The sequence below is a fragment of the Oculina patagonica genome, chromosome 6, assembly GCF_052425735.1.
Source record: "Oculina patagonica isolate OP01 chromosome 6, crgOcupat, whole genome shotgun sequence".
NCBI lineage: Eukaryota > Metazoa > Cnidaria > Anthozoa > Scleractinia > Oculinidae > Oculina > Oculina patagonica.
The window spans coordinates 18270291-18292625 of record NC_135763.1 but is presented as its reverse complement, the minus strand read 5'-3'; the positions used below and the strand labels follow the sequence as shown (position 1 = coordinate 18292625).

General features: G+C 36.4%; 1 long non-coding RNA gene and 1 pseudogene across 2 annotated transcripts; one reads left to right on the top strand and one right to left on the bottom strand.

The window, feature by feature from the left end:
• The first annotated feature begins 8723 nt into the window (after positions 1 to 8723).
• LOC144657066 (uncharacterized) lies at positions 8724 to 13367 on the top strand. The gene is made up of 2 exons (XR_013571453.1): positions 8724 to 9089; positions 13033 to 13367. It is a non-coding gene; the product is annotated as an uncharacterized LOC144657066 (long non-coding RNA).
• A 702-nt stretch (positions 13368 to 14069) lies between these two features.
• Positions 14070 to 15490, bottom strand: LOC144656321 (uncharacterized; annotated as a pseudogene). Its single transcript, XR_013571293.1, has 2 exons — positions 14900 to 15490; positions 14070 to 14339 (listed from the first exon to the last, which is right to left on the bottom strand). The product of XR_013571293.1 is annotated as an uncharacterized LOC144656321 (transcript).
• Positions 15491 to 22335: the final 6845 nt, after the last annotated feature.

Genomic DNA, 22335 nt, shown 5'->3' with positions numbered 1-22335 from the left:
GGATGTCATAAAATTCTAAAATCAAAAATCGCAAGGGCCCTCGAGTTTTTAAAGTGCGTCTTTGTCGTGCATATGTCACACGCCTTTGCTACGGGCACGTACCAAAGACTGTAATCTGTTCTGAAACTCCTTATCCTTGTTCTTCCTTTTTTTTACGTGATGTCATTAAATTCTAATATTAAAAATCGCAAGGGTTCTCGAGTTTTTAACTTTCATAGGCTGCAAAACGTCCTACATATATAATTATCTCTTTACACGTTTTATCTTGATAGCGTACTTCGGTTTCAAAGTGCAACATTAAAATATTTCGAACATAATTATAGTTTTTACATCACAAGACATCACGATGGGCACCGGAAGACTGTCAAGTATGTTCAAAAAAGCCTCATCCTTGAATTTTTAGAAGTCTTAAAAACTTAACGTGTTAGAAGAAGTGCTAATGCATTTTTGTTCTAGTTCAAGAGAGTAAATTGATCACATTAAAATAGCATAAGTAAATATGGCGTTTCCAGGCTTAGCTCAATAAATTTGAGTGTAATATTTTATTTTGAGTAGATTATATGCAATATTAACCATGGATGGGGAGTGCTTTTTTTTAAATCTCTAGAGCTGTTTTTAAGATTTTTGAAAAAGCGCCGAACTCGAAAATCACCCAAGGATTACAACGTGGGTAATGTTAAAGAAAAATCTAGTTCCTGACATCACGATCAACAAAACTGACACAACTTTCAATTCGTCAATAAATAACTTCAAGACACAATTGAAGCAATTTGATCAAAGTTATGTTCTGTAATCTATCGTCCATTTACCATTATAATATGCACACTACGGTTTGTAATGTTTTTGTGATTTATTTGAAATCAAACCTACATAATTTTTTTTCATACTTATATATTTTTTGGCAATATTATCTAGTGTAAGATGTTGGATTTAGCTTGTTTCTATAAAAAAAGTGAATCGCACAGTTTTTTTTTGTTCCGGGTTTTTCATTTATTGTTATCACAGCAATACCGATTTCCCTTAAAAGTACTTTATACCAAACTTCAATCTAAAAGTAATAACTGTTGTTGTTATACAGTTATAGTTTCAAACTCAATGTGAGCTGCACAAGATTCTGGATATTTTGTCCTGTGTAAAGTGTGGTCGCATAGCTACAGGGGTTATATGTCATGTAGAGAGTGCGGCCGAATAGCTCGCACTGGGCAACCAACGACCGAAAAAAATCTTTTTTTCATATTTTTATAAAAAAAAAGACGCTCGTTTTGGGAGACATCATTTCTTAAAATTAAAAACATCTACGTAATTCTGCTGGCATTCAAAATATTGTTAGCATGCTCAAAACGTTCGATTCTATTCAATTGAACAATTAACTCGGCATTAAAACTAAACGCGCCAACGTAAATCGCAAAGCTTGAAAACTGGGGAAAATCACTTGCGGGATAGTTAGTAAATGAACCCCTTCAGGTGGCTGGTGTGTAGGAGGATAATGCCCGAGGCAGAAAGACTGTCTGAAAAATGAACAGTTGACCGCGAAGCGAAGCTTCAAGGGCAACTGTGAAATCCATAGCTTATCGAAATTGGTAAATCCATCAAACGAAGCGTATGCCATACGCACGGATAAGGCCTGAGACGAGTTGGTGCGTTGTATATGCTAATGAAGTATGAAACGAAAGCACAGTAAAGACTGAGCAGGAAAAAATACTTCTTTGTTAATCTATCTTATCCAAAGCTTTTTACATCATGGAAAGTTATGACCAATAATTATGTTCACGGAAAGACCCGATGTAACTGCGGAGCAAAAGATAAAATTTTGTAAACAAGTCAAAAAGACGTCTGTCCCGTAAAACAACGGACTGGATAATGAATTGGGCTGAGCCGATCAAGTTCCACTGAAGTGAAAGATAAAAGACTGCCAATAGCTACACGGATAAAAAGAAAGAGACTGATTGACCTTCACTAACAATTCAAATGCCGGCGGTGTTGGAGTGACCTTTTTATGAAACTGCCCGATTCGTTTCCGATATTTAACGAGCTGGTTTGTAAGCTTTGCCCTGCAGAATTGAAAAGCGCTCTCCAAATATAAGGTAACAAACGTAACTGAGAACACTAAACGTATAAAGTCTGTGAGAATCTGTTAATTGTACTTTATGAAATAATTTAAATTATTATTATTTTTTTTTATGTGTCGGTTTTCAGATCTTCCCATTTATTACATTAATGCCGCTTTCAACTTAAAGCTCGATCAGTGACCTTCAATCGTTATTAGCGCTTTGGTTGTACGTTGAATACAAAAATTCTCCATTAAATGGTGTTTTTAACTTGTGTGTTAGTTAGTGGAATTAACTGTGACATCTTGAATGATTCACCTACACGAATCGAAAACACAGTTAACAATTTCGCAAATAAAAAAGCTTCAGAAAAATCCCGCAAACAAGTTAAAGCAAAAAAGATACTACATCCCAGTAGAAATAAATTCACGTCGATTTAGTTTCCACATGCTCAGTTTACTAGCTTGCACTTTTTATAACAGAAAGTGTGTTGAGATCGCTTACCCATAAAATTTTGATTCATAAGTAAATATTTAGTTTATTTACGTCGGTTTCGTTTAGAGTCACATAAGTTCAGACTCTTCCCTCTGCACATTACTAACCCAAAAACGAAGGAAATTCGTACAGTTATCAATATAGAATTCTGTAAATATTTAGCAACACATATATACGATAAAACAAAACAAAAAAACAACAAAAAAAAAAAAAAAAAAATTTTTTTTTAAAAAAAAAAAAAAAAAAAAAAAAAAAAAAAAATTTTTTAAAAAATTTTTTTTTTTTTTTTTTTTTTTTTTTTTTTTTTTTTTTTTTTTTTTATTAAATTAAAAAAAAAAAAAAAAAAAAAAAAAAAAAAAAAAAATTTTTTTTTTTTTTTTTTTTTTTTTTAAAAAAAAAAAAAAAAAAAAAAAAAAAAAAAAAAAAAAAAAAAAAAAAAAAAAAAAAAAAAAAAAAAAAAAAAAAAAAAAAAAAAAAAAAAAAAAAAAAAAAATGAACCAAAAAAAAAAAAAAAAAAAAAAAAAAAAAAAAAAAAAAAAAAGATTTTTTTTTTTTTTTTTTTTTTTTTAACAAACAAAAAAGGGGGGGACGGGGGGGGAAAAAAATGGGGTGTTTTTAATATATTTTTACAACAGAAAAAAAAGGGTGTTATGAAACGGTTTCGCCGAAAAAAACAACAGGAGGGGCTTTTTTTTTTTTCGGGGTAAAAAACGCCCCCTTTTATACACAAATTTCGCGGGGGCAAAAAAAACGGGGGACAAATAAAAGAGAAAAAGAAATTTTTTTTTTAAAAAAAAAAAAAAAAAATTTTAAGGGGAAAAAAGAAATTAAATTTGAAAAACTCGTTTTTAAAGTCTTAAAATAAAAATAAAATAGGCGACGAAGAGGGTTTTTACAGGCGTCATATCCCGCCAAGTCCAAATTAATCCGTCGACTCTAAAAAGGTTTTAAACTATTCGAAATTGGACAGCATGGCGAGACTTAAAATCATATTTTTTATGATGAAGATTTTCTTGTTAGTTGGTGACTACAGCATTCAATCCTTCATTAGGCGGAGCATAAATCTTTCAACCTGGATCTCTTTCAAAAAGCAGTTACGTTTAAGGTGGCTGAATACAGTTTTTACGTGGCTCAAAGGCGCGCGCTACGATTTTCTGCCTGACGTCATTATTGCTCGCGCGGGCTAAGATGGCGCTAGCAACTCTAAACAGAAACGAAAAAGAGTTCCATCTGTTTTACCGCTCTTTACCAAATTTGTATACAAAAATAATCTTCAAAATACTTTCAGATAAATCTTGAAACCTGGGACGGAAACAATACGACAAAAAAGGTGGATAAACATCCCACAGAGAAGTTCTAATTCTGTCTTTCATTATCGCTCGCGACGCATGGCGTCATATTAGCGCGCGCTCGCACGCGCAATTTGATTCACTTCCGGAGGTCGTAAAAGCCAGATTTTGAGCCAGATTTTCTCGAAAACCTACCGTACAACCTATTATGAAACTTTCACAATTAAATTTAAGGCTAGGGGTGAGCCACGTCCACAGCCAAAATTTTGAAAAAATCTGTAAGACAGATTTTGAGCTATTTTAAAAATCGGCAAAAAATCACATTTTCCTACTTTGCGAAAAATCTGTCTTACAGATTTTTATATTATTTGCATGAATGATAAATCAAACCCAATTTCTTATTTCTGAAATTTTGAGGTAGGGTCGTACGGGTAGATTTTGAGAAAAACGCCGTTTAAACTACTAGTGCCAGTCCCCTCTTAAGCACTCGGCCGTTCATTTAAGCTGTTTTTTAGCATTTTTATTTTCCAAATGTCGCATTAGATGGTTTTAGGATGTAACAAACAGTGTTAAGAGATAACAAACCTTTTTCGAAGACTGTACAAGAGAGTTAAAGATTGGACTGATTAGCCCTCTAAAAACTGTATTAAGCCACCTTAAAAGTGTCTTTTGCATTTACAGCGCCTTCCTTACCTATATTGATTTTAGAACTGTGTGGTATTGTTTGTTTAGCCCGTATTTCAAACGCCCTCGAGCGATATTAGGCGACCCTTTATGGTGGATTCTCTGTATAGTATTTATTGTTTATTTAAAATTTCAGACAATCACTTCCTCATTTTAGAAAATTGGCAATTAATACACAAGAGCATCTACCAAGGTTAAAAAAGGCTTGTCCTTATTATCACGGTGGCGAAATGAGAAGAAAAATATCAAGCTCAACCCTCGGACGTATATAATTGCAAGCCGGTCATGCCAAAAATCGTCATTTTTAACATTTTCCCTTATTGTTTTCAGTTTTTTGAAACAAAATTGCACGATTTGATTAATTTTGCGTTTCATAAGCATTCTGGGTTGATTTTGCATCAATTTCCGTTGTTTTCTGACCTTCTAAGAAAATGGTGAAATCCCCCCCCCCCCCCCCCCCCTCTTGTACGCGTACGATGGTGGGTGTATGAGGTCGCTGGTACGTCCGATGGTTAGTTGTAAACTAGCTGATAAGACAGGCCAAATGATTATCAAAAATAATTATTCAGACAAAAAAAGAGTAACTTCTATAGAATAAAGTTGCATTTGCAACGCAACCCTTTAACGCTACATTAATACTCTTGGAGTTAATACTCTTGGAGACGCGTCCAAACTTTGGCACACAAACTAAGGCTTTAAATTTGTTGACATATGTGAACGCTTTGTGATGCAAATAGCTGCTAGCCCACGCCAGCCTTGAAAGTACAACAGGCAAAGATCTGACCACAACACCAAACTTCGTGTCCTCAATATTCTTCGTAATAACTGTTTGGGATCTTTAACGTCCCTTGCTGACCATATATTAAGATACAGAAAAAAGGAGCCTACGGTTAACCGTCCTTATCCGAAAAGACTAGAACATCTTACCACTTGCACATTCTTTCAAAGGCAGTAAATTCTTCTCTGTTAGTTCCTGGGTGTTAGTGCGGTTTGGGATCCGAAACACAGACCTCCTGCACAGTTATCCGGCGCATTACCACCGAGCTAACCGGTCGGCGGCCGCCACTTGGACTCTTGTAGTTAAAAGCCTTTGGGTCGTTAAATTTTCCATTTGCTGGCGTGTGTTCCTAACTGCTGCTAATGACATAGGTTTTAACGCTAAAACACGCAGTGAAATATTTTCCCATTTCGTCTTTTTTCTTTGTTACTACACACAAATAGTAACTACCTGCTTTACTATGTTATCAAAAGTTTAATTAAAAGCGTGGACGGAAGAGGGAATAAATATACAATAAATGAAAAAATACGTAAATACTACTCTGTAGTCAAAATATACCACGTCGTGTGGAATTTTCGCTTATAAATTTTTATATCTATTTTTGTGCATCTGTGTAACATCATGCGAATCTTTTTTGCTGTAATAAAAGTAAGAGGCATTTTTTAGCCGATTGTTGAACTGAATGGCTCTCCTAAACGCTTGGAATCTCCATAATATTTTACAGCTGTAATCATTATTTGAAAACGATATAACAGGTGAAAAACCTTCTCGTTGCTCACGAATATTTTCCCAGCAAAGTAAAAAGGAATTAAGACATGCCAACCAGGAGCCTGTACTTCGGCTTTAATTTTAGGACATTTCCCTTCAAATTTTTGAACAAAACCCTTCTGGTACCAATTCCAAGCGTATGTTTTCTTAAAAAACGCTTGTTGAATGAATAGTGAGCAAAAAAACAGAATTGTGGAAGCTGTTTGATCAAATTGACTAGGTTATCAGCTATTTTCTGTCGTCCATCACTGATCGAACCAGCATTTGTACTCAAAATGAAAGGTAGGCGTCCTAAAAAGCTTTCATTATGCGTTCAAAATAAGTAGCAAAACATGTTTGGAACAGGATCCACCTCTGGGTAGTTTATATTTTACCACTTTGATCTAAATGGAACACATTTAAAGGGACACGTGTAAATGTCGATCAGTGATTCGACAAGCCTTAATCGGTTTCGCGATCTTAGAAAAAAAGCTTAATAAAGATATGACATTTCCATACAGGATATGTCAAATATGGCTTAAATAAATCTTTATAGCAAACGCTCTATGCACATTTTCGCATGAACGAATGACCAGTCCACTAAATATAAGAAAGGCATGCAAGGTTTTCTGGTGGGCCTTGAAATCACTTTGTCGATTATTGTTCCACGCATGATTTTAGGGGGGGAGAGAGGGGGGGGGGGGGAGAGGAAAAAAAAAAAAACAAAAAAAAGAAAGAAAAATTTTTTATTATATAAAAAAATAAAAAAAAAAAAAATTAAAAAAAAAAAAAAAGGGGGGCTAAAAAATTGAAAAACTCCCAAACAAAAAAAAACAAGAAAATGTTATATAAGAAAAAAAAAATATAAAAAATTTAACAAAAAAGGGCAGCGCGCGCAATTGTTGAATAATAATTTGTGTTATTTGAAAATATACTCCAGATTTTTTTCTGTTGTTTTTGTGTTGTTTGCTCTCTAACGATGACGTCGGAAGACTTCATCAGCGAATACATCAAGTAAATAATGCCTTAAGGGACGTCTTATTATGTCTAAATTTAGTACAACCTACACAAGAAGCCTTAGTGGAAGTGTTGTCACAGTCATACAAAGGCGACTCTACTAGTAAATAATTTGCAGACTAATATAACTAAAATTGTGCGTAGGAGGGTCGGTGACTGATCTTGGTTTGTGGTCTCGCGGACTGAAACAAAATAAACCGGGCTTTCTCGAGTTTTAGATATCTGACAGATAGCTGTCGAGGGCAGCCAACATGTTCCGTTGCTTTGTGCCGTACATTAGTAATGCTTTGTCCGACAACAAAAATAAAAATAAAAAGCCGTCTCATTCGCATCTTCGCCACATTTTTCTCTTTTAAATACGAGAATATGAACTTTGGGGAAAGCGATTTTGAAGTTTTCATTTTGAGAGGTATTTTGAGGCCATTCAAGTAGAAAAACCACAAAAACCTCACTCAGAAATAGTGATCACGTGACAACAAATTGCCGTTCGGTTCGGGTCTTTTGAAGAGGCGATACGTTTTTTTTAGTTCAACGTATCGGTTTGCGTCGTCTTGAAGTAGATTTCCAGTGACGCGTAATTTTTGACGTGCGTTTACGTGCGTGAAAAAATTTAGAGGCAATTTATGAACGACTTGCGTAATCGTGTACGCAAGTCGTTCATACTTTGTCTCTAATTTTTTTTCACGAGCGAAAACGCACGTAAAAAATTACGTGTCACTTGAAATCCACCTGTATACAGAACTTTAATAAAGTTGTCGTAAGTGATCCATAACTCCCATTTTTTGCTTCGTGAGGCTAATGTAGTAAGTCACAGTTTGACAATAGTCATGCAGTTCACAAGGCGGCTGATGTTTGTTTCGGAGTGCTTTATCTTTCTGCTGTTACTAGGGAAGTTCAACTTAAATTGTACATGTTTTAAAGAAAAAAAAACCGTTACCTCCTCTGGCCTTTTATTTTATTCGCCCACTTTCTGACGAAAGAGAAAGCAATTTGAATAGTAAGCTATCAGTGAGTTTTTTTTTTTAATTAAAATCAGGGGACAGGAAAACCTCAGCGAGCAGAAATCAGCGGACCGGAAACCGGAACACTGAACAAACAACCAGAAAAAGACAAAAGGTTGAAAAGAAAAAAAGCCTAATAAATGCAAACTTTGTTGTTTTAGTAGGCGCTGCTGTGTGAGTCATTCAATTTTTTATCATTGCTGAAAAGAAGATTAGAAACGTTGTCTTGCAAATCACGTTTCCTATTATCGATCAGTAAGTAAATATGGAAATTTTAGAAACCAAACAGGTGCATTAATCAACAGCTTTATGTTTTTATTTATTCTGGATAAATCTAAATTCTGTTGTTTAAGGAAGATTTTTTTTTCACTTCAAGTAGTACTGGTATATGCTCAAAGTTAATACGTATTTTAATATTTTCGCATACATGCGTATAGATGTTATTTGGTACTCATTAGGTGTGCGTGTTTTCGCTTGGGTAAATATTCCAGAAACGAGCGAAGTTTATAACTACACAGTTAGACTTCTGATAAGCAGGCGCTTAGTATGATAATTAATAATTTGAACCTTAATTGCAGTCGTTTTAACAAAGTGCTTTGGAGTCTTTTAGATGGGCGCCGCCCACACCTTAACCGCATAAATGTCACAATGATCACTCTAGAATTGTCTGCTGACGCGGGAAAAAACGGATAAAAAGGAGCATTTTATTCACGAAAGCCCCATTCGCACTCGGCTCAAGATTACACGAGAATTACCAAACCTGGTACCACTGAAGCAGGCCAGGGGCTTTCTAACTAGCGTAATCTCCACGAAAATGAATGGCAAACATTTGTTTATACAGGCTATGTCACTTTTAGCGCTAATAGCCATGTCTTCATTAACTGTGAAAGGCACGCTGGAGCAAATGAGGGCGGCAAGTGACACAGAGATTCGCGACTTTGACGATATTCCGCGTAGCCAGTTATACAAGCGTGTTTGTGGAGTGCATTCGTGGAAAAACTGTGAAAGGCGGCGGTCATCAGCGATCAAGGTAAAGAAAAACACATTACTAATATCAGTAGTAGTTTAACTGGCTTGAAGACTTTACAGAGCTATTTTGATCAATATAATTACTAATCCTGTAATATCACCCGCACTTTGTTTCTCTGATATGTACCATAAATGTTTGAAGAAAACTAAACTTCGATGCTGATTTTTTTTTTTTTTACATTATTTGTGGCTGAGAGCGGCGTGCCTGGCCATTAATTCTGCTTTACCTAACTTAACTTGACCGTAATCCTTAATTTACTTAGTTTATTTGTTTTTTATACTTTTTTTCTAATTGTGCCACTCTTTTTTTTGCCAGTTGCCTCTGTAAATCCAGTATAAAAACATAGAACATTTAAATATCCCTTGCCAGCTTCACATCTCAATACCTACTAAATTCTGAAGTACTGTCTTGCTAGAATATTGTATCTCCATTGCAAGAAAAGACTAACGATATATATTCCTTCTAAATTTTAAACATTTAAACACCATCAATATATTATACTTAAAACAGCGAGGCCTTCCCTGTGTATCGCCGTTATATACGAGCGATCTTTATAGCAATATTTCTAAAGTACCCGTATCTTTATATTTTATTTTATCATGTTATTTATCGATAGTCTCGCTGTAGCCTGCCCTACAAATGACATTTTGATGCAAAAAATTGCAGCCTTCAAAAAATTGAAATATACGGTGGTTAATATTCCGCGAGGACCTATTCAATTTTTTTTATAAATAATTTTCCTGGAGGCGTTAGCGCTTGGCGTTGCTTTTGCAATTCGTCGAGACTACAATAATCAGAGTTTATACCCCACGCCTGGACAATTTTATTATTCTAGAATTCAAAAAATTGTTTCTTCTTGTTCTTTCTAGACTCCCCTCAGTCGATTCTGCTTGCTTTTGATTTTTTTCCTTTCATTTCAATGACTACCATAAAGCGCTATTAATAGAAAACTGCCTTTGATGACAAAAACAATTTGAATTCTGCTGTAATCCGCCCAGTCAATTCAGTACGTTAATGATTACAAATTGCACTTGTAACGGGCGTGCGTCATTATAGGCACGTTTTCCCTTGTTCTCAGCTCTAAATTTCCCCCATGTCGAATTTATTTTTCTGTTCCTTTTATATTCATTTTCTGCCACAGAGATCTATAAATAGAGAAGAGCTTTTATTGCATAATCAGTAATTTTACATTACTTCAAATGAAAATTCATTCAAATTTTTTAACTAATAACATTCTGAAATTGTGGTGCGCCACTTTTAATAACTTCCCTTTACTTTGTAGATCTATCCCCTGTTGAATTTATTTCCTTCTGTTTCTTTCGAATTTTTTTTTATTTTTACACGGTATTAAAATCTTATTCCTCGTTAGATATGCATCGTTAGTTTCACCTTGCCAATAACCCAATACGTGCGACCAAATTCAGTTTTATGACTCCTGTTAAAACAAACTTTAATAGCGAGGAGAACTGCTAAAGCCATGTTCTGTTTACCGGTGTCAGGAAAAGTTTCTAACGAAAATTTGTTTTTAAGTGAGATTTAACAAAACAATAAAGACACGGAAAGCTTTTCGAACGTTGTTTAATTTCCTCCAATGAAATCTTCGAATGAAAGAACGCGTCAGGGATTGTTATCTCGTCGGTGATACATGTTTCACTTAACACCAAGTAAATGCTTAGTTAGTTGCAGTAGCTGGAACGGAAGCCTCGTGTTGAATACGAGCTAATTTTACCTTGTTTAATTACCGATAATCGTTTCTCATTTATAACTTGCCAGTGAACATTGATGCAGCCATGATGGACATGATGAATTTCTAACGCACTTCCCAATTAGCGACTTCTATTCAGCTTGTCACTCTCGGACAGAAGTATCCTCTAGCCGAGGATGTAGAGTCCAACTAGATAACTCGCCGTCGTGGCTCTCATTTTTCGAGAAGCCAGAGAATCTGGTCAATACACGTTGTTTATTAGGGGACGACTAAGCCGTGTACCACGATACACCAGTAAAGCCATTGTCTAGAGACAATCTCGTGAGAGCATCAAAGCGTGGTTCGTGATCTTGTATGTCGCATTTTTTTTTTCCAAACTCATGCGTCGATCACTTTCACCTGGCTTTATTTTTACGAAATTGCACGAATGGCGGCGAATTTAAATACGTACAAACTTCGGTCTCCACTTCATCTTGCTTCGTAACCGAAGAAGCCAAGAGATCACGAATATGGGACGCATAATTCATGACATGTCCGTCTTGACGTGACGCCGTTTACATGGCCATCTAAGCTCTACATGATGTCTGTGTTGAAATCCTTTTCAGTCAGAAAACGAAAAGCTTTGCATTCTGTAACGAGCCGAACGTTTTATGACGATGAATCGTTTTGTTTAAAAAAAAAAACCAGGGAGTTGAAAGTTTCAAAAACTTTTATTGGGGTAATAAAAAAGGCTGAACAATAGGAGTATTATTGTTATCGCGGTCAAAAGTTTCCGTTTCCATTTTATGTTGGTCCTTTTAAGAGTATTCAAACAATAGTTTATTCAGTATTCAATTGCAAATGAATCGGCAAGCATTTGCAAGTTTTGACGTTAATTCCTCTTATTTTTTTATTCGTTACTCGACTTACAGCATAGACATCTGTATACTCAAATAAGGTAATCTTGGTTTGTTGGTTTCAAATTAAAGATTTGCGTTACAATGAAATTATTTCAAATAGTTCTGCAGGGGCTAGGAGTGCGAAAAGACCTTCATTTTTTGATTGTATTTTCGTCAGTAAAATAACGAGAAGCTTCTTCCGCCTTCCGACCTTAAAATTTCTTTTTAATATTGACGTATAAAAAAGCCAAAAACCCTCAAATACCTTATCGGTACTGACACAAAAAAGGAACAACTTTTCACTTCCTTTTCCTTACTGACGCAATAAACAAAAAGACTTTAGAATTCCTTTACTATATTGACGTGAAAAGTATCACATACTGTATAAGCCTAAACGGTTATATTAGCACAGTGAACCCGCGATGATCGAATGCAGAGACGTCAGCTGAGGTCTGGTACCTAGAATCTTTCACAATACGATTAACAAATTATCCGTAAAAATTGGAGTTTCACGAAATATTAAAATATATATGTATATGACAGATAATTCACAAACACTATATATCACAGGATCGGAGACAATCACTCATGTAAAGATGTCAGAGCCTTTTAATTAAACTACAGTTTACAGCGCTGAATGCCAGAGGTGATGCTACAATTGAAAAAATTTCAAACCTCTACACCCTAGTACCCCAGTCAGGCACTAGAAGATACCTTCCAGTTATAAGCCTTTCTCCACCTTCTCGTCAAACCCACTCTCTCCATTCTGATTGAAATACAGAAAGTAATAGCTATAGACTCATTCTGGCAATTTTGTGGCAGTTTTCTCGTGTGCGATCACCAAATTACGTAAAAATACAATAAACAACATCGAAACCACAGCACAATATAGCTAACCAACAACAGTTTCTGCAACATCATAAAGAAAGAAGGACATTTACTGTGGCTTCCTGTATAGTCAAGCCTGGAACAGCTTACCGCTATCTATGCGGAAAATGCATATATGGCGGCCACGCTTAATTCTTTTAGAAACTCTCTTTGGAAGAGCATTTTTTTTTTTTATAAAAAGTAGCTTTTAAACCATTTTATTTCGTAATTTAGCTATACTTTTATACTTTATTTGCTGATTTTATCTCGTATTTCCTGTATTTTATTTCGCTATATTATCTTATAGTTTAGCCACAGTTTTATATTCTTATTCTATTGTATATTTTATTGTTTGTACTGTTAAGAGGGCCACTGGTATTTATTTGCTATTTAAGTGCTTCCCGACCATCACACATATGGCCCAATTTTGCTGTGAGCGACTTTAGAGTCGGGGTTTCAGAGGTTAAATGTTTTATTTTTGATTTCTTTACAGAAAAGAGGATGTTCAAGAAGGAAATTTTAACCTAGAACAATTTTGTCAACCGAAATAGTGTTAGAGACAAGGATCAGATAAACGCTGCAGTAACGATGCATAAAAGTCAAGCAAGCAAAGGAGAAGAAACTGAAATTGAAAATATTGCATTAATTGACGGCGAGAGACCATTACATGGGAGAAACTTTTCTCTTCTCCTGCCTGTGATAATCTTCTCCGAGTTGTTTTTAGTTAGAACAACTTATGTTCTTTAAATGGTATTGTTATCGTGGTACTTTTCGCAATTTGAACTAGCAATGTAAAGAGCCGTTTTGCTATAAATGTCTCAAGAAATACGGATTTGCTTTGTGTTACTTTACTACGCCGTATGATTGGCTAGAAAATCCCTCACCACGTTCACTGTACTAGCTTCCTACTAAAACGCTCTTTAGGCTCATTGTGATACACGATTGCAAACGATCCCAAAGGACATCTGCGTGGGAGGCTTACACTGCACCTACAAGCTGGGAAGTAGAGGGGGCTCGGGTTAAAAAAAGAAAGGAAAAATACCCTTCCTGGTTTTTGTGAGGTCATGGGTTCGATTCGCTTCGGGCGGGACTGAGATATTTTTTGTTGTTCTTCACTCGTGACATGATGAACGTCATATCTAACGAAAATCCCGGCAGTTATTGCACGATCTATTACAGAGAGGTGCCTACATGTTTTGATAGCCAAACATTGTCTAAATCAGGAACGTAGTTCAAATAATTTGAAAGAAAGTCCGAGTTTGGCGTTCGCATAATGCCATCATTTCCTAGAAACCCTTGTGAGCGTTAGCTGATGCTTCCCGCCTGATCCGTGCGTTGGTATATACGCCTGAAATGTTCTTTCTTACTATAAATACTTTTCGTAACACAAGGGTACTCCAAGGGTAGGAGGTCTGCTATTGGCCCACGGGCCAAAACGCAAGAGGGGGAGGAGGGGGAGGTGGGGGGGGGGGGGGGGGGGTAAGTAAATGTATTTTTTTCATCAGCTAATGGTTGACAATGAAAATGAGTAAGCAGTACTTTTTTATTTGCCAAATCGCAGTTACAGAGCTATTGTCTAGTAGTTGTGCTGTATTGACCACTCAATAACATATTTTCAATTGATATTGACAGTATTTCTATCAGTGGTCATATAACAAACAAATACGTAGCCGTTCATGTCACACGTTTCTGGATTATTTTTTAGATTTCCCGAGTCATCGGTTCGGGTAACACTGGTTTCGCCAGGTTTGTGAGACCATTTCCCGTCACCATCCTTTAGGTACCAGTGGAAATCGACACCTGAAGAAGAATTAACGAGCAAAAAGAGTCAATATGACGCCACCCACGTGGACAAATTATGGAATTAAACTTTCTCACAAAGGTCATTTGATTTCATTTGTCACATGTGCGTTTGGAGAGAAAAAATTCAACAGATAAATCAAAAATTCCTTTAGTCAAGTTTCAAGTAGAAGCAATGTAATTTCTTTCTTATCTCTTATGATGTACCTTTTGCCATAGGTAGTATTAAAAAAATAATAATCTTTTTTCAATTAATGAATTATCACAAACGTTATGGTTTCTCTTCAGCCTTACCTTCCTAATTGTTCGAAATTGTCCTCTAAATATTTTTCGCAAATTTTCAGCCTTGAGCCTTTGTTTAAAGATAGTGGCCCTATCGTAAACTATAGCACATAAATTCATCACAATAAGTCACAACTTCAGAAAATTTGGTGGTGAACTAAAACGACAAATGCAATAAAAGAAGCTCTTCCTAGTAGAATGCCATTGAATCCAATCTCATCGACTCTAATTAAAAAAAATGGGAATATTGTTGATTCGTGAATCTGATTTGTACTTACCATCCTCTACAACAAGAGCCACGACATGTCGTGATCCCGCAGGGGAGACGGAGTTTGCAGCAACCACCAAACCATCATTTACTGAAGCGGTTCGCACTGCGGCAGCAGTAATGGCGGCGTAGATTGCTCCTGAACCTCTCCCAGGCTGTGCAAAGGTGTTGGTGATTTGGATGTTTGCGTAATTGTAGCAGTTGTTGTTATCTCTCACAGCGTCATTCATCCACGGGCCTGGATTAAAAGGGGGTCTATGACGCTTTGACGTCCCACTTTTTAGCTCGGGAAGGACAGTTCCTGCACTGATCACCTGTTGAGTGCGTTCGATGATCTTTTCTGGTATCGCACCTTTTGGCATGGACTGGAACAGAAGCAACTGAAGTTGCACCGTATCCGGACCCAAAATCAATTCCCACTTTTTGTTGTTTTGTTTTGTATCAGAAAGCCCTTGTAGCCAAGCCTCGCAGGCATATTAGCTGCAGCGTACACGAGGCGACTCTTTCTTGCAGCATTCAGAAGGTTTTGGATCTGATTAAGCTTTGGGTCAGTCGGAATAACCGACCATTGTGGATCTACGCGCCCAGAAAATATCGCCAATTTTTACCTGCAAGTCTCCTAAGAATAATAAATAATAACATCGACATCAGCATTCCATGCAGTCTAACACCTTCATCCCTAGCAACGTTTAGTATATCACATCAAAAACGACTCAAGTTGAATAAAAGTTTAGATATCAAGTAAAAAATGTATTGAGGAGGTAACTGGAAACGTTAAACCCGAGCAAAACGATAATTTGGTGCCTCCAAGTGTAATTTTGTCGCCGGAGTTACGTTGTTTTCCATACTTGCCGATAATATAAGAACATTTAGGGATATTATCCCAACTGAGAGAAAAAAAAAAATAGGTAAAATATTGAATTCTTTGAGGTAGGGGTGGTGGACGCAGTTGCCAATAGTTAATTCTTAGCACGGTAGTACTCATGAGCGAGTGGTCCGGTTTCAAAGCCTGGCCATTGTCGTTGTGTTTCATTCTTGACACTTCAGCCTCACGGTGCCACTCTTAAACTAGGTTTATAATTGGTAACCGGTGAATTTTTTTTGCCGGGGGTAGCCCTTCGATGGAATAGAAGCCCATATAGGGAGGAGTAGGAAAAAAAATCCAAGTCGTTTAATACTACGAAAACCTAGATATGGTCTGGCGGTATGGGCCACATGGCCTGACGTTGCGTAAATTCCATGAACCCTTTAAACTAAAACGGATCTAAAAAAAAAAAAATCGTAACTAAAAAAAAGAAAATACTATTATGATTAAGACTGCGTCAATGGCAATTTTACTAAAACTTGGTCGATTTCTTTCCTGAAGAGTTACGATCCCATCAAGAAATGAACGAGTAAATAAGTATATGGATATTTCCTTTTCATTTCATAGCTTTGGAAAACAAATTTTCATTTTCTCACGCGCATTGTCCTAGGTCAAATTTTTTAATGCTTGATACAACTTCATCGGTGTAACAAAACAAAAAAAAAAAAGAAAAAAAAACAGCATCTTACCTGAAATTCCATCAAGGAGGTAGAATTGCAGAGTGGCAAATACGACTGCCCGATACGCCAACATTCTTAGTCCGGAAAAATACTTTCGTCGTTTAATGTAGTTTCACCTTTAAAGTAAACTCATTCGATATCTCCATCTTCACCCCCCCCCCCCCCCCCGTCTTGAAGAAACAAACAAATAAAGAAGCCAAAATGTTTTCGAATAGTTTCCTATTGTTAAGATTCATGACATAAAAAAATGTCATTTTTTTATTCTTCAAAATGAAAAAAAGTAAAAGGAATTGATTACGAACGCGATAGAAAAGAAATATTCAAGAGACAAATGAGAAAGTTTAAGCATCATACAGTGTTTTTTGTTTTCCTCACTCTATTTTAGAATGACATTTTTCGTATTTCATTTATTTGGTCATTTGTGATAAAATAAGCTGCCAATTTTCATTTTTTCCATTGTTTATTTAGGTCTAGCTACATTATAAGTCATTTCATCTCACTGTCAAAAACTTTACGCGACCCTCGGTTTAACCGCGAATAAATAAAACCAAAGAAAAACGATTTGAAAAAGGAAACTGTAAAAGCAGAAAAACTGAGTTGCATTAGGATCTGTAGAATTTAGGAAAAAACATTTATCCTACACCCTAATTATTATTCATGCGCTTAAAATTCTAAAAAAAAAAAAATGTAAAGACAGATTCTCCGAAATTTATCTCAACAGGGAGATTCACTTACTTTTTCTTGAAATCCTTGATTTGAATTTTTTTCTGACGTTCTTCAATCGCTGGAGAACTTCGAATGAATCTGTTCTTTTGCGTAAATCACTATAAGACCAAAAATGTCTATTTATTATTGATAATAAAAAAAGGGTTTCAAGTTATCCTACCAGAAAGCGTTGGGTGCAACACTAGGCTTTAAAACGGATAGTCTCATAAGCAGGAAACCCTGCCCTTACGTAAGCCTTATAGCTCTTAACATCTATGGAGAAATTCGTTTTGAAAAGTAAAGCGGAGAGATTTGCAATAAGCAAATTCCGATAAATTAATATTCTAACTTGGCTCCGAGGCTTGGGGGAATAAAACAAAAGAAATGATTTATTCACCCCTGAACCTCGACGTGATATCTTTTGTTTTATTCCCCCAAGCCTCGGAGCCAAGTTAGAATTTTAATATATCGGAATTGGCCTATTGGGAGGAGACGCACTGCCCTCGATTAGTCCAATAAAAAAAAAAAAAAAAAAAATTTATACTCCATGAAAGGAAATGGCCTTTTTAACCAACATAACCAAATATAGCAAAAGAGTCAGTTGCTGAACATGGTGGACCTTTTAGTGGCATGAAAACAAAAAGACTTTAAACTAAAATGTTTCACTTTTCTGAAAAGGAACATTCAATTAAAAACGGATAATTTTTTTGACTTCTGATAGGAAGGGTAAAAACGGACAGAAATAGTAAACAATGCAAAATAAGTTGCGTGCCTGTTTCGTTCTCTTTACTAACTACTCCCATATCTTCCACTCCTGATGTTACGAAAGAACAAAGGAGGCGTTTAACCTGTTTATTTTAAACAATTCGTTAATGGCTACCTTTACTGCGTTATGGAGATAATGCGTTAATGTTAAAAAGAACAGGAACAGGAAACTACAGGCAATCGTTATGTGATTTAAAGCCAAGTAAACCTTTTTTGTGTAATATTTGCAAATCTAAATCGAAGAACAAAATGATCGCGTGAGCCTGTTTATCTTTTGTCTTTCGGAGGAATTGCTTGAAAGCGTAGGGTGTAACGCTATACTTTAATGGCTTTTAGGTTCTTTTTTTTTTTTTTTTTTTTTTTGCTTACAGGTTCTTCAACAGAAATTCTGCCTATGCTTGAGACTTATACTACTAGCTCTTAGCGTCCATGTTGTGGAAGTTCGTTTTAGAAAATAAATTCAGTGGTGAAATTTGCAGCTGAGAGGAGACGCTTGGCGCTCGATTAGTCCAATACATAAAATAGATTAATACTTCATGAAACGTAATGGCCTTTTATTGTAAACAAATATTGTAAACTAGTCATTTGCTGAACTTGTTGGATCAATTCAATGGAATGTCAACAATACAACTTCCAACTTAAATCTTTCGCTTTTCTGAACAAGAACATTCAGCAAAAGAAAAGGAGAGAATTTCAGTGAGGTTTCTAATACACAAGGCAAAATTGGACAAAGATGGTAAACGGTCCAAAATAAGTTGCGTACCTGCTTCGACCCATTAACTTCCTAGTCCCATGTCTTTCACGGGCCTCATGTTACGAATCCAACAATGGAGGCGTTCAACCTGTGCATTGTAAAGATATTTTGTTAATGGCTGCCTTTATGGTGTTAACGGGTAAATGCGCTTCCTTTTACCTCTACAGGTCTCGTATTCCACATAGGTTTTAAGGGATTATGAGCACTAATAGGCTACTTTGAAACGTTTGAAAGAGCCGAAATATGCAAACAGGAAATCGTTGGTCAGTTATTTATAATAATAACGGACAACTTTTTTTTTCATTCGAGGAGCAAAATGGTAATCCTGGTTTTCTTTTAAACTGCGAGAGAAGACACACGCGCTTGCACAATGGCCTTTAGAACCAACTTAACGAAATATGGATCTTACTGGATATTAGATCCTGCATTGTTTCATCAGTCCAACTAAAACTTATACTTCAATCTTAAAGTTTTTGTTTTTCGGAATAAGAGCACTGTAATAGAATAAAAGAAAAAAAAAAGAAAAATACAACAACAACTGGGTGACAGAAACGTGTATTGCAAGTGTAGTGCCTGTTTTGTCTTTTCAGCTTCCTACTCCCCATATCTTTCAGGCTACTCATGTTACGAATCTAACAATGGAGGCGTTCAATTCAGCCTGTTCTTTTTAAGCATAATTTGCTTATGGAGAATTTTCCCTTTTTCACTAAAAATCTTGGTTTTTTTTTCTGTCTTTTCTATCAAAAGGAGAGGCAACTAGTTATTATAGTTTACAAAACCGATATTTGAAACGGGTGCTGAAATAAAATTGTGTAAGAGCCACGTTTAATTCAAAATGGCCAAATACTCTGTAAAAGGGAGAATTTTGAGGTTATTTAGTATGAAATGAGCCAAATCTTCAAAGCGAAAGGTTGGATATAGTAAAAATAAAAACAAAAAAAAAACACCAAATGATTGTTAGGATGAATTTCGTGAGGTTCTGCTCGACATTGACAAATTTGCTTGTTCTGATCTACCAATCTACGGGGGAAAATAGAAAGAAAAAAAAAATTCGATGACATTTATTTCCATAAATGAAAGGTTAGAAAGCTGTTCCAAAACATTGGAACATTGGACAAAATTTTGTCTTTTCTTGTGGGACTTAAGTGTGACGGCGCTTTCGAAGTAGTGTGTTTGAGGGGTCTCACTTTCTTTAAGGCCAATCGAAATCACAAATGAATTGGTAGGGCATAATGAACCAAACAAAACAAGAATAACTCTACCTGCCGTAGGAGACGAAACACTCCGTTTTACAACTTCTGGCGGAAAGACAAAGCGATACATGTTTTTAAAGACATCCTATAGTGGCTTGTCACATTTCACAACAAACAGGGTAAAAACTTGTCTAGTGTCTGTTCTAACCTTGTTATTAACATTTTATTACCTACTTCCGTATCAACCACGCTCCTCATGGTACGAATCAGACAATGGAGACCGCTTATGGCTGCCTTAAGTTTATTGTGTTAACGGAAAAAAAGTGTCTCACTCGAGTCATGAAATATAATGTAGTTTGACTATCTTTTGTCTTCCCGAGGAGGCACTTGACATTCGTTTAGTCTAAACAATATGAAGCATAGTGGCTTTTTGGAAGTACACAGCCAAACATAACATGCAAAAGAGTCAGTTACCCAACTTGTTAAACCTCTTCGATGGGATGGTTTCGTTCGTTTCGAGATAACAATATTAAAAACAAGAGCAAAATTCAGAGACGTCAATACATGGCCGAAACGAACGCAGTAAACAGTGAACAGTTCAACATTGTTCTAGTCTGTTTCGAACTCTTCACTTCCTTCTCCCATATCGAAATACGGATTTGCTTTGTGTTACTTAACTACGTTGTATGATTGGTTAGAAAATCCCTCACCACGTACACTGTACTAGCTTCCTACTAAAACACTCTTTAGGCTCATTGTGATACACGATTGTAAATGATCCCAGAGGACATCTGCGTGGGAGGCTTACACTGTAGCAACAAGCTGGAAAATAGAAGGGGGCTCGGAAGTAAAAAAAGAAAGGAAAAATACCCTGCCCCGTTTTTGTGAGGTCATGAGTTCGATTCGTTTAGGGGCGGCACTCAGATTTATTTTTCGTTGTTTCTCGCTCGTGGCATGATGAACGTCATATCTCACGAAAATCCCGGCAGGAATCGCACGATCTATTACAAAGAGGTGCCTACATTTTTCGATAGCCAAACTTTGTCTAAATCAGGTACGTAGTTCAAATAATAGCAAGAAAGTCCGAGCTTGGCGTTCGCATAATGCCATCATTTCCCAAAAACCCTTGTGAGCGTTAGTTGCTGCTTCCCGCCTGACCCGTGCGTTCTCTCTTTATGTCATGCCGATATTTCATTTGGTGGAGGCGATCAAGCTGATCTTTCTTACTATAAAGACTTTTTGTAGCACAATGGTTCTCCAAGGAAAGGACGCAAGGGAAGGGGAGACATAAGGACAAAAGGATATCCATGTTAGGATCAACCATGTTACGAGAATCTAACAATGGAGGCGTTCAATTCAACCTGTTCATTTTAAACATAATTCGCTTATGGTGAATTTGCCCTTTTTTCACTAAAAATCTTGGTCTTTCTTTTTTCTGTCTTTTCTATCAAATGGATAGGCAACTAGTTATTATAGTTTACAAAACTGATATTTGAAATGGGAGCTGAAATAAAATTGTGTAAGAGCCACGTTTAATTCAACATGGCCAGAATACTCTGTAAAAGGGAGAATTTTGAGGTTATTTAGTATGAAATGAGCCAAAACTTCAAAGCGAAAGTTTGGATATAGTAATAAATACAATTGGTTGTTAGGATGAACTTCCGTGAGGTTCTGCACGACTTTGACAAATTTGCTTGTTCTGATCTACCAATCTACGGTGGAAACTAGAAAGAAAAAAAAAACTTGGATGACATTTATTTTCATAAAAAAAGGTTAGAAAGCGGTTTCCAAACATTGGAACATTGGGCAAAATTTTATCTTTTCTCCGGGCGATTATTCATGACAGTTTAAATGGTTAACAAATGTTAATCAGTTAAAAGCAAGTCTGGTACCATTGCTGATCCTAGCGTATGCGCGCGGCCTCCCTAGTTGGCCTAGCTCACAGCGGTCTCACGTGCTCAGTTGGTTGGCGCCCAACCGGTATTCTGGGGGCCTGGGTTCGTCCCGTCGGGGACTCGATTTTTCTTTGTCCCCCTCGTTCGTGAATATTTCTTCACTTTTTCACCGAGCTTAATCTCCATCTTTATTATTTACAGTCTGGTACCAGTTTCGAAACACCCACGCTCCTCACGTTACGAGTCAAACAATGGAGGCGTTTATCATGTGCATTTTTTAAAGACACTGGCTAATGGCTGCCTTCAATTAATGTACGAATGGCTTTTTTCTCTATAGATCGCGCATTTACCTTATTATAGGCAATCATCGCGTTTCAGTGTCTTTTTCTTAGCATTTGACCGCTTTCCTCGCGTTTTTTTTCGCGTTTTTGTTCGCGTTTTTTGCCTCGTTTTCACAGGCAGACCACCCTATGTGTTCGTGTTATGTGTTGACGGACGACGAGTCTTGGGCTCTGCTCTGGTTTCTCTCTTTCGCTCTTCTCTGAGTGATGAACGTTTATCGACTCATTGTTGCTTTCTTCGCCTGCGC